Genomic DNA, 10,104 nt, shown 5'->3' on the forward strand with positions numbered 1-10,104 from the left:
TAGACAGACAGATAGAGAGAGAAGAGTGATGAGTGAAAGAGAGAAAGAGAAGAGAGAAAGAGGGAGAAAAAAAAAGAGTGAAAAGAGATAAACGAGAGGGAGACAAAGAGTGATGAGCGAGAGAGATACAGAGAAGAGAGAGATAAGAGAGATAGAGAGAAAGAGAGATGGACGAGAGACACAGAGAGAAAGAGAGACAGACAGAGAAGAATGATGAGTGAGACAGAGAAAGAGAAGAGACACAGCGAGAAAGAGAGAGACAGATAAACAGAAAGGAGTGATGAGTGAGAGAGAGAAAAAAAAGAGAGACAAAGACAAAGACACAGAGAGAAAGAGAAAGACAGACAGACAGAAAAGAGTGATAAATGAGAGAGAGAAAGAGAAGAGAGACAGAGACAGAGATAGAGAGACAGAAAGATCAAAAAATGGGTGAAAAGAGAAATGTTATATCAAAAGAGTAAGACGACGTCTTTTTTTTTTTGTGACAGAAAATATCCGTTGCATTTATTTAAACCATTTTGTGACTATATATATGAAGGCGTCTCAAAGCCACAATATATATATATATATATATATATATATATTTATTTATTTATTTATTTATTTTTGCAACGGCACCTATTACAGTCGTAAAAAACTCTTATTCTTTTTTTTTTTTGCAACTGCAGCTGGTGCCGTCGCAAATATTCTATTTCTTTTTGCGACAACAATTTCTGCCGTCACAGATGCTCTCCTTTTTCGCGACAGCATTTTCTGCCGTCGCAAATACTCTATTTTTTAGCGACAGCAAGTTGTGCCGTCGCAAAAAGTTACATTAAAAAAGAAAAAAAAGAAAAAGATGAATGTGCTGGGTTTATGTGTGGTGGAGTGGTATATGAGCTGGGAAAGCATTGTCTAGGTGAAAAGAATAAGAATAAAAAAAAAACAAGAAAAGAAAAGAAAAGGAGCATGCATGATCAAGAAAGGGGTGGAAAATATTATTCAAAGATTAGGGAGAAAGAGCCGAAGGGAGGAGGTTAAAATAAAGAAAAGAATGGAAAGTGCATGGAATGGAAGGCATAGACCATAAAGCTTCATCAACAATTGACTTTCCTCCTTTCATAGCTGAGTAGCCGTTTGATAATTGTTTATTTCATTTTGTTGTCTGAGGGAAACAAAAACGGTGTGGTGGGAGGCTGTTCTATCGCTAGCCCTTCAGGTGCTGTTTGATGAGTTAGCTTCTGGGGACATCTTGAATCTCCTAAACAGATGGAACATTGATGAGCTACTTCTTGACAAGCTCAAGATTGCTTATCTGACCAACACTGTTGTGGTTGATGATGCAAAGAAAAAGGCAACGATGTATTTTGCTGGTGCTCCGAAGGCTGTGTGTTGCACTTCATCACGACACAGTAACGGGAACATAGAGAGCAAGGCATAATGCATCATCTACTTGAAATAAAAAGGGCTCGTCCCAGGCCAAAAGGCTAACAAGTATAAGCGGCAGCAGAATAGATTTCTCATGCACTATATTTCCAAGCTAGCAGTAATGCAAAATTGTTACATAACATTGACATAAAATTCAAGTAAAATAAGTACTTGAAGAGCAAAGAATTGGATATTTTTACGAACCTTGGTATGAGAATAAATAGAATGAGAGAGAACTGTTGAGCAATCTATATAGGAAGCCTTGTTTGCTTGGAGCCTGTATTTGTTGAATCATTGATGGCAGTACAAGTGAGCTCCCATGTGATGGACCACTAAGGGAGCCTTTTGCTGTGTATTGCCAGGGTGGCACCCATTGGACACAGTGGGGACTAGTTCTAGGTGATGTACTGAAATCTATATAATCTAAGACTAATCATAGGAATGAAGCAAGGTGTTTATTGATATGCTTCCAAGTTCCAACAATAATGTCATTGTTTGAGTCTTCTCACGAAGACTTCCAATTTAGCCATTCAATGGTGGCAAGAATGAAAGGAAACCTCAATGAGATTGCTAATGCTTGTTAAGAAGGTGGCATCAAACTCAACTCAATTTTGAACCCAAGGTTTTAGACCATAGTTCTTGAGACCAAAATAAAGAGCTTGGCAAGAGCAACATTTTGATCGGTGGAAATCAAATTTCGACAACGTCGAATTTTGGAGGTTTCATCTCATTTCTTCTTCAAAACCTGAAGTAGGGATTTTCTACACTCTAATAGGGTTTTTATCTTAGTTATTTGCTATTGTGTATAGATGATGAGATTTGGTTGTGGTTTGGACAAATCTAAGATTTGGATCTGAAATTATAAAAAGAGGGGTTTCTCAGTGTTGGACTCTATTGTGAATATGGGGTTTTGAAATGAGGTTATTTGTGTATAATTGATGAAATTGAACCTTGGGGTTGTTATTTGAAAAAGATGGAAAAATGCCCTAATTGGGATTAAATGAATTATTTGTCAAAATAATGAAATTAATTATGGGAATATATAATTGGGTGGAAATGTAATCGAATAGTGTAGTTGGATTGATAAATCACTCACCTATGGAAAATGAAATAATTTATCTGTTGATAGATTTATTTACCTGTTTAGTGATAATTGTTTTAGGCTATCGGTGGGGGATAGCCATGATTGTTGTAGAGCTGCATGATGATTAGGTAAATTGAAACTAATCAATTGAATTATGCCATTGAATATGAAGGTTGGATTAACACATTGAATATGTGCTATAATTGATCATTGTATATGATAATGCTTTTAAATACATTGTATATGTATGTTTATTGAGAGGAGATAGGGGATGTACTCCATATGTGATTATGTTTTTAAATACATTATATATGAATGTTTATTGGGAGGAGATAGGGGATGTACTCCATATGTGATTATGTTTCTAAATATATTGTATATATATGTTTATTGGGAGGAGATAGGGGATGTACTCCATATGTGATTTTGTTTATAAATACATTGCGTATGTATATTTGTTTGGGTAGAGAAAGGGGATGGACTCCATTTAAAGCAAGTTGCCCGGAGTGTCCTGGGTGAAAGACCCGAAATTTTATATATAAATGGGTGCTGATTCCTTCGGACGAAATATCCGTAAAATGGCAAGTTTGAAGTGTTTATATGTGTTTTGCATAAATAGAAAACCATTGAGTTGTAGTCTCATTTTGGTTGTTGAAAGATAATGAATCTAACTCATGAATTGAGTAGCGTATATATAAACTGGAAATGAATTGAAGAAAAAGGGAATAAGATTGGTCTTAGTGGCATATGAATATGCAGGCCTTGTGAATGCATCCGTATCGGTATTGTTTATATATGTGGTATTTATACCTTTGCTAAACCTCATATATTGTGTTAGATTATCTCTACTGGGCTGTTGGCTCACCCTATACGGGAATATCATTTTCAAGTGCAGGTGAGATGTTTCCTCCAGGGCATTAGCATGGATGGACTTTCGGGAAGCAAGAGCTTCTTATTTATGCCTTATGTGTGTATGCTTGTTATTTGTAAAGCCAAGGGCTTAAGATGTAATGAGCGAGATTCAATTTTTGTAACCAAGCAAGGACTTGGAAAGATATAAGCTTGTATGGCATTTAACTGGTTGTTAAATAGTAAACTCTGATGTATGAAAGTATGTTGTTTCTCGTATTTATTCCGCATATGAGTTATCCTTATTGTATTATTTTGGGGGCGTTACAGTTTCGATGCCATCGCTTACGGTCATACATTTCTCATTTGGGCTCTAGCCACTGGTTACCTCATTGATTTTGGCTTTCTGGTAACTCACTGTATCATTCAAGCTCACAAACATAATAATCAGGCCCTTTCCTTTGGAAATGATTTTCACAAACCTCTTCAAGTATTTCAACATTGACCTCATGGGGAAAAAAAAAAAGTCCCTCGAGATCCTTCTTAGTATGGGGCTGAAACTCTGCGTAATATGGGATACTCTCTTATTGTCATGACCCAAACCCGCCCCTGTAGGTTTAGCATCGTAACCGGCCAGTAATCCTTGGATTACCAAAGGCCTCTTGTCAAACCAGCATATAATAAGGGGCTGCAGAAGCAAACGCATAAAATATAAACAGTCCAATGAGCTGTGTTGACATACATGGGACAGAATAAGTTAAAACTTGTATATAACCATAACAGAGGCGACCCAAAGGTGCCAAAATTACAAAACATTTCCATAAGTATAATATCTAGGATTCAACTTTACAAAACAGATATGGATTAACACAAGGACAAAAACAGCCAAATTACAAGACTTCGTTCGGAACCTCCTCAGGAGGCGCAATGGTTGGCTGACAAAAACAGAGTGAAGGTGTAGACACCCCATTTTTGACCGACCTTAAGACTCAGACGTCACCGATTGAGCGCTTGGTGATATTGCATAATGTGCTCGTTCAGAAGTCTCAGAGTCGCGGCCGTGAGCCCTGCCTCCGGACTTCCGAACCCTTTTCTGTGCCTTGTCTCGGTTTGCGAGCCAGACTCGGTTTTCTCTGTTTCTTTTCCCGAGGGAAGGGAGAGGTCCCGTAGACCGTCTCTCAAATGTCCGTAGGCTACATTTGGTGGCCGTAGGCCATTTTGCCCATTTCGGAGTCCGGTTCCCGGTTTTCGGAGCCGTCAGGCCATGTGCCTCGGTTCGGGACCGCTTAACCATCTCCTATTGCTCTGATTTTTGGCATACATCTTATTTCATCCCTTTTGAGGGACACTGGGGGCTAAGAAACCCACTTCGAGGTCGAATACCATTTTCGGTGCTTAACAGCCCATTTTCGGGACCCCGAACTACGTGTTTTGGCCCCGGAACGTCCGTTTTGCAACGGTTTTCGTTCATTTTTGGCAGGTACCTCTGTTTTATCACAGGGAAGGTCACTGAAGGGTGAGAGGCCAGCAATTGTTGCAGCAACCAGTTATCTCTCTTCCGGAGCCTCCCGGCGCCCGTTTTTCGCACTTCCGGGCTAATGTTGAATACCTTGGAGCTAGTGTTGCCAACTTTCAACCACATATCTGTGATCTACACATCTGAGAGGCCCCTAAAAGTTCATGGCCGGCCATTAAGGTCACCTGACCCTTTTGACCCCTTTCTTCCGGGCTAATGTTGAACCCCTTGGACCTTTTTTCTTGAACTTTGAACCACATATCTGTGATCTACACATCTGAGAGGCCCCTAAAAGTTCATGGCCGGCCAGTAAGTCAACTTGACCCTTTTGACCCCCTCTTTCCGAGCCATTGTTGAACCCCTTGGGCTCACTTTCTTAGAATTTCAACTACATGGTTGTGTTGTACACACATAGGGGTACCTCTCCAATATCTGGCCGGCCAGAAAAGCTCCTTGACCCTTTTGACCCCTAGCCAGCCGGCTAGGGGGTGTGGCCGGCCGGCCACCTCCAGCAAAAGTGAGAGGCCGGCCGTGTTCCTCGCACTGTGCACTTTCCAGCTGTTAGGCAATATCCCCCAGATATTTTCTGTATCTGGGGGATATTTTGAGGGGGAGTTTTCCTCTCCATCTCCCCCACCTTTTACACCCCCTTTTGGCCCTTTTAACCAGCTGATGGCCTCCTCTACAAGGGTTAGAAAAATTATCCTTCAAAGCTCCATAGCCATCTCCATCTTCTTCTCTCTCAATTCTCCAAAAAACCCTAACCCCCTAACCATCATTCCTTCTACACCACCAAGCTCTACCACCACCATCTCATTTCCAGCAACAAGGGAGGATTCTTGAAGGCTAAAGAAGCTGCAAATCAACCCAAGAAGCAACAAAAGCTTGGATCTTCAAGGGTAAGTTACACTTTGATCTTTTTGACCCTTTTCTTTGATCTATTTCTAAGCCTCATTTCTTTTTGGTTTCAAGCTTCGGCCCTAACTGAAAAGTACCATATTTTGAGCTCATATTCACTTGTCATTAAGGGCTCAACCATGTTTGATCCCTCCATAATACACTTGCTTCATTGATCATCTTGTATGTCATGATTTTGCATGCTATCTTTGGCCCATGAGCAATCTGTTTTTGAGCATGTTATAAACTGATATAAGGCTTATTTTGAGCCCCTCTTCAACATTGGAGAAGGGCTCAACCTTGTTTGGTATTTCCATATGTCACTTGTAGTTATATCCCTTATTTGGCTCTATTTTTGCATAAATTAGTAGCCCTCTTTGCTTCTGTTTTTGGACCTTGGTTCGAACTAAACGTGGTCTTATTTTGGCCTATACTTCATGTTTCATTCACAATTTTTTTCTGTTTGGTGATTATTTTATATACTTCATGTTATAGCACCTTTTGAGCCTCGTTTTGCATCACATTTTTAGCATGTTTGTATACTGATTTGAGGTCTGCCATATACTGTAAATGTTCATATTTTTGGTCCATCTTCAGTATTGTAGAAGGAAATTTTTCAGTTTGAGTTTTGCTTATACCACTTACCTCATTACCCCTCTTTTGGCCCCTATTCTTGCATGCTATTTTTCCCTTACTTATACTTGCTATTTGGCCATGTTTATAACTGTGAAAGTACATCTTTTGGGACTGTCTAGCTTCTGTCTCTGCATTGCATGTCCATATTGTACATGTTTGGCATAGCTATAGGCCATTTCGAGTGCCTAATGTCGCATTTCGGGACATTTCCTTGCATTTCATGTCATTTCGCTTTATTTTCGGGGCTGTTATCCCCCATATTTCAATGCTGAAATTCCATTAGTATGCTTACTTGTCATTTCCATATCATTTCATCACATTTTATCATTGTCTCGGTTTGCGTGCCAGTGTGCACGCATTTCGAGGCACCTCATTTTCTGCCATCGGCATCCGATGTGAGTGTGGCTGAGGCTCTCTCATGTTAGTATAAGTCCACTTGTCATTTCCATATCATTTCATCACATTTTATCATTGCCTCAGTTTGCGTGCCAGTGTGCACGCATTTCGAGGTACCTCATTTTCTGCCATCGGCATCCGATGTGAGTGTGGCTGAGGCTCTCTCATGTTAGTATAAGTCCACTTGTCATTTCCATATCATTTCATCACATTTTATCATTGCCTCGGTTTGCGTGCCAGTGTGCACGCATTTCGAGGCACCTCATTTTCTGCCATCGGCATCCGATGTGAGTGTGGCTGAGGCTCTCTCATGTTAGTATAAGTCCACTCGTCATTTCCATATCATTTCATCACATTTCGAGGCACCTCATTTTCTGCCATCGGCATCCGATGTGAGTGTGGCTGAGGCTCTCTCATGTTAGTATAAGTCCACTCGTCATTTCCATATCATTTCATCACATTTTATCATTGCCTCGGTTTGCGTGCCAGTGTGCACGCATTTCGAGGCACCTCATTTTCTGCCATCGGCATCTTATGTGAGTGTGGCTGAGGTTCACTCATGTTGGTATAAGTCCATATCATGTTTCCGTATCATTTCATCACATCATATCATTGCCTCGGTTTGCGTGCCCGCGTGCACGTACTTCGAGACACATATCATTGCCTCGGTTTGCGTGCCCGCGTGCACGTGCTTCGAGACACATATCATTGCCTCGGTTTGCGTGCCCGCGTACACGTCCTTCGAGACACATATCATTGCCTCGGTTTGCGTGCCCGCGTGCACGTACTTCGAGACACATATCATTGCCTCGGTTTGCGTGCCCGCGTGCACGTACTTCGAGACCCATATCATTGCCTCGGTTTGCGTGCCCGCGTGTACGTACTTCGAGACACATATCATTGCCTCGGTTTGCGTGCCCGCGTGCACGTACTTCGAGACACATATCATCGCCTCAGTTTGCGTGCCCGTGTTCACGCACTCCGAGGCATCTCATTTTTATTGCATTCTGCCATTTTATCGGTTTGCGTGCCTGCATGCACGTATTTCGAGGCATGTCATTTCCATAGCATTGAGTATGTTAGGATTGTATCTTAGTTGCATTTCATGCATATCATGCATATTGCATCGTGTCCGGAATAAGAGTTAGCCCGGGCACGAAAAACGAGGTACATTTCGTACTCCGAGTGACGGAATGTGCCTCAATTCCCCAGTCGCCGATACTCCGGATTATCCATGATGGAGCTAGGTTTTAGCTGTAGTTTCATGTGCATTCATCCTATATTGAGTTGTACATTTCGACTCCTCGGCCATCATGCCTCGGTACGCGTGATTGGTGGCACGAGGATCGAGACATGCATATATTTGTGCAAATACATTGCTATGCCCCTTTTCTGCTCTCTGTTGCAGCAAAACGAGGAATCAGCAACTTTTTGGAACTTGGCACGCATTTCAAGAATAGGTGTAAACAGAGGCTAATCGGGGCATTCCGGTGGATTTTCGCGCAAGACAATCCGGACATGCATCATCCATTAGAAGCAAGGCAGTCCCTGGCTTGCACGCCAGTTTATTTGCTTTCTAGTTGATTCATTAATTAATTAGAATTCTGTAATATTTTGGACTGTAATATTCTTTTATTTTCGGGACTGTAATATTTGGACTGTATTATTTATTCGGACCCTCCGAGTGAGGGCACAATTGTAATAAGTGTACGTGAGTGTGTTGTATGTCTTCCAACCCCACGTCTTTCTCCCTTTTATTTATCTGCTTATGATGGTTAGATTAGGGCATGTTTAAATTAGCATACAGTATGACAGCATGTTTGCATCATTCATCTGTATTGCATGCACCGGGCTTGGCGCATCATACTAACTGCATTGTACTTTCAATTCCAAATTGAATACATGTTAGCTGTAGCATTCCATATGCCATGTTTAGAATAGCCAAGCCTGCTATAGTTGCATTTTGCATGTGTTACATTAGGCATTTCTGTATACTTAGGGTCATGCATGATTTCTAATACAGTTTTTGTTTTGGCTTGGAGTACTCGGTAAGTTCTATGCTTTAGCATCCTTGCATGCGTGTGAGTGAATGCCATGAATAGCATGCTTACCATGAGGCTATGTGCTTATGTGATATAACTGCCCGAATGCCTGTGGGTGAAGGTTAGGTTATCTGAATTGGAATAGATCATCAAATGTTTCAAGCCTACCTGCGGGTAGCAAAACCTCTTTCAAAAATAAACATGAAATGTTTCGTTCCAATTCAGACGATCCGGTCTATATTTGTATGCTGTGCGCATCACATAGTAACCTAGGCTAATAACCGGAATAAGAACTCACAATGTTTTCAAAAATTGATATCATGGTTAGTAGAGGCCGGTCTATGACCGGGCGAGCGGGGGTGCTCACGAAGTGACCTTCCCCAATCGTACCCAAGTTCCCGAGCCGAGGCAACTTTGGTGATGACGGACACGTGGCCTTTTGGCACCGAGTCAGGGTTTCCTAAATTTCCCAAAATAAAATATTTAGGTGGCGACTCTGTATCTAGCAAAGCAGTCCATGTTTGGCACTTCTTTCAAAAAATCTGTTTTCTAAAAACGATTTGCCGGATTTGGACTCTTTGGTTCAGACTTAGAACCGTGACTGAAAAAAGTCGAGTCCGAGCTGTAGCGAGGTCCCCCCCCCCCCCGCGGGACTTGTTACAGTTTCTGGCGACTCTGCTGGGGATTTAGAGAACTTGACTCGAACTCATGATATCTGTTTTTGGCTACACTTGTGTGTTTCTTTGCATTGCATTTGCATTGGTGCGCCTAGGACACCGTGTTTGCCATCTGCTATTCCTGAACGGTTTGCCGGAGGCTTGTCTTGTCAAGGCATGACCATAAGGATGACCGGTTGTGGGCTCTGCCAGTATGGGAACACAAACCCCGGTTTTACCGGGGCACCCTCTTTGACCATTCGACCTAGTGCATATTCGGATCCATAGTGACCATTCCAAATTAGGACAGGTTGCTTACCCGTTTATAGGTTATTTTGAAACCGCTGCGTGCGTAGTGAAACCCTAGCTCCTGACACAATAGGACAGGGAAACCCTACCCCAACATAGGGGTGTTTTGGCTCTCACTTATCTGTTATGTGCTTTAGAGTGCGTCTCTACAGGAATGCATGTATCAGTATATGAGTTTGGGCATCAGGCCTGCGGGCATCAGTTCAGTATTGGCAATATCAGACCTGCGGGCATCAGATCAGTATGTGAGTTTCAGTATCAAGCCTACGGGCATCAGTTCAGAATCGTCAGCATTAAGCCTGCGGGCATCAG

Source organism: Camellia sinensis, chromosome 3, assembly GCF_055761805.1.
Source record: "Camellia sinensis isolate YWXY chromosome 3, ASM5576180v1, whole genome shotgun sequence".
NCBI classification, from domain to species: domain Eukaryota; kingdom Viridiplantae; phylum Streptophyta; class Magnoliopsida; order Ericales; family Theaceae; genus Camellia; species Camellia sinensis.